At 43.8% G+C, this 3,519-nt stretch overlaps 1 non-coding gene across 1 annotated transcript; it reads right to left on the bottom strand.

The window, feature by feature from the left end:
• Positions 1 to 1,985: 1,985 nt before the first annotated feature.
• Positions 1,986 to 2,046, bottom strand: LOC123021896. The gene has a single exon (XR_006414420.1). It is a non-coding gene; the product is annotated as a U7 small nuclear RNA (small nuclear RNA).
• Positions 2,047 to 3,519: the final 1,473 nt, after the last annotated feature.

The raw sequence follows: 3,519 nt of genomic DNA, 5'->3' as shown, positions 1-3,519 counted from the left end.
GAAAGCACCCGTCCCAATACAGATCCTTGGGAGACCTCGTGGCCAGAAATGGCCTTTCCACTCCCAGGTCTTCAGTTACCGACCCATAAGAGGACCAGTCATCCCATGACTGCTCATTTTACCATTAATTTATTAAGAGCCATTAAGAGAGAGAGTTTGTCTAAAGCTCTGAGGAAGGCAAGGTAAATGAAATTCATTGGATTGTTCCAATCTCCTTGGACAGCAAGTCTCTTCGATATCACCTTCTCAGCATGCAGGAGGGGGACACTGGTAGGGAACATTTAGAGTGGTACAAGGAGGACTATAGAAAGATGCCTCACCCTTGGCTATGTTGGCTAGGCCTGATGAGAGTTGCAGGCCAAACATTTGGATGGCCAAGAACTGTCCATGCCTTTCCAAGGAAGGCTGGGGACTAGCTTGTGGGGAAAGCCACTGAGGCAGAATGGAAACAATAGCGAAAGAATTTACAAAGCAGGCCAGCAACTGCCAGGCAGTGCAGCAGGATGAACCTGCCTGACCTGATAATCATAGGGTGCCGATGCGGCTGTGTGAACCTGAACCACCCTGCCACAGCCATGCACCTATCTGCGATCAGACTGAGAGACAACCTCCCTCCTACAGAGTCATTCCTGGCCGGGACTGAGAATGTGAAAGAATGAGGATAAGTGTGCAGAAAGGGAAGAGCAGGTGGGAAGAGCATCCGTGAAGCTGGAGACAGAGGTGGGAAGCAAGGTGTGAAGCTACAGAGTTGTTTACCATGTAACGCTGGCAATTAAACACTTGTGGTGACAGTTGTCCTGGGCAGGTAGGGGAAATAGTCAACTCCTGGCCCATTCCGGACACATGGCAGCTTGCTTCAACAGACGGAGCGTGCATGTGAATGGGACTCAGGTGGAACAATGTGGCCATGATATCCTGAGGAATGATGGTCAAACCAGTTCTCTTGCCAGGGCAAAACCAGTATCCTGCTAGGAAGGGGGAAGAACTACAGAAATTGTTTCCATTTTACACCCAGATTAAACTTGGTTTAACATGAAGGAGTTTGTGTTGCAGCAACTGCAGTGTTAATCACAACTGCTTATAATGGGGCTCTTGTTTTTGCATGTCTTGATTTTGCATGGGGCTCTTTGATTTTGTTGTAAAACATCCTGAGACTTTTAAGTATGGGGTGGTATAGAAAAGTTTTAAATAAATAACTAACTAAATAAAATGTCCTTTCCTTCGAACTTCACTGTTCAGAATCTAACCATCATCACTGACCTCAGGTACCTTTTCCCCAATATCGCCTGTCTGAGGCTCCTGTTTTTGGCAACTGTGCAAGTATGGCTAAAACACTTTTAAAAAATCAAGCAAACATTGGTGTGCTCACAGTGTGCACAAAAACAGTTCAATATTGACCAACCATTGGAATGGCCTTTCCATGACCATTCAAGCACCTCTCAGTGGTGGTCAAAGTGGAGGTCACAAAGCCTGCTATCAAGCTGGACTTCGTCATCACCAGGGGGAAAGGGGCAAAAGGCCATGATGGGATGGAAGCCAGACAGCGGCAGGTGTCTCAGAGTGCTGCTTGAGCATCTGTAGGGTGGCTGGCACTGGAGGTGACTCGCGAGAGCATAGCAGAAATGGCAAGAAGTTTTTGCCACTCTTGTCAAATGGACTGTTAGCCACTTCCTAGTACTCACAACAGAGTCAGACACCCAGGATTGGGCAATATGACAACTCCGTGTGGTCCGATAGCACCTGCAACACCCCATGGGTTGCCAGGGTACCTTGTTGACCTTGTTGCCCTCACACAATGGCACCTTGGAGAGTTCATAAAACACGAAAACCTATCCTGGGTAACAAGTCTATCTCAGCAGATGTCACTTTGCAAGCATTTACTCTGGCACGTTGATGCTTGAAATTTCATGTTTATTTATTTATTTAAAACATTTTAATCCCATCCTTTCCGATGAACGGCTCAGGGTGGCTTACAATGAAATTTGTTGGGCTTTTCACTAAAGCCAAAAGCCTACTAGACAAATACAAAAAGAGCTGAAATCACTATATAGGTTATTTCACATAAGTGTCTCTCCATATGATAGTAAGATGTCAACATGAAGTGCGTGAATCATTCACATCAGCATTACTCTCTAACAACAGAGAAGCCCATCCTAGGTTCTGTGCCAGGAAAGGTGGGATATAAGTAATAAATAAGAAACACCAAGATTATGGGATCATACAGGTCCCCTAAATGGATGTTAAAGTGGTAAATGAGTAAAGAGAAGTTTAGGCTAATTCAGTAAAGAGATGTTTAAGTTAATTCAGATTTAGGAGGCTTAGTTCAAGAGTATCCTTTATGGATGTTTTCAGATGGAAAGCTTCTGGACAATGTACAAGACAATGTACATTTATTCTCTCTACTCCTCCTCAATGGATTTTCTGCATCAAGATAAAGGCACAAGTGGTTAGAAAAACACTCTCAGAGGTAGAAGACATACCTGGATCCCACCCCCACCTCCAGTAAGCACGCATGAAGAAGGCAAGGTGACCGTACTGTGAAAGTCCCATCTGGAAACATCTCAGAACGTCACAGGAAAATAAAACTCTTTTCATAAGGAATGGGAAGATAGTGAACACTGCCATGGATTCTTGCAATCAGCTTTTCTACCCAGCTAATTGTTAGCCAATATTTAATCATAGAACAATCCATGAAACTGGGCCATGTAAACATCCAGACTAATATTAGGATGGAGTGTGAGCCAACACGTTTGGCAAATCTAACACAGGTTTTCAAGGGCTGCTGGACTCATGTCAGCCTGCAATCCAAGTACATATTTACCCTTTTTATAATACCTGTGTCATTTCACTTCTAAAATGAACAATCCCCAAAAGGTGACATTGGCATTCAGTATTGAAGAAGTAGCTAATAATGGTGAGTAGAACCTCTTATAGCTAGTAATTTCCCCCCTTTTATGGCGTTCAAGACTACGCTGCCCAACAGTCACTGTATACACAATAAATGTGCTCATCTCTAAAATGCCACAAGACTCCTCATTATTTGGCATACGTTCTAAAGTCTGTCTATAGCTTAAATCCCTAGCATGCCAGGAAGACACCAGGTTGTCCCTCCTCTCCAGTCCTCCATCACTGGAACTCCTACACTGTACTGCTACCTTCCCCAGCCTGGGGCTCTCCAGATATGTTGAACTTCTTGGCATGCTCGACAAGCACAGTCAGAGCAAATATATATTTTACCACAGGCTTTTGGTATTAAATGTTACCAACATGAATGCCTTCTGAACTGAGGTGCTGCTTTGCAATACATTTCAAAAGAAGCTGTGATGCAAAGACCTTAGCTCCTTTTTAGACAACTGTGACAGCTGTCCATTTTCAGATATTTTTGTCTTGATCTGAGTTATCAAATTCAAGAGGCCTTTGAGTGAAGTAGATTCAAAAATACCCAAAGGGGGAACCATGAGGAGATTGTTCTGAAGGTGCTTGCTAAAAATGAAAAAAAAAACCCAAGAAAGCCTGGTT

Source organism: Varanus komodoensis, unplaced genomic scaffold (genome assembly GCF_004798865.1).
Source record: "Varanus komodoensis strain SLA01 unplaced genomic scaffold, ASM479886v1 scaffold18_1, whole genome shotgun sequence".
Lineage (NCBI taxonomy): Eukaryota > Metazoa > Chordata > Lepidosauria > Squamata > Varanidae > Varanus > Varanus komodoensis.
The sequence above is the reverse complement of the archived record's forward strand: the minus strand, read 5'-3'. Positions and strand labels throughout refer to the sequence as shown.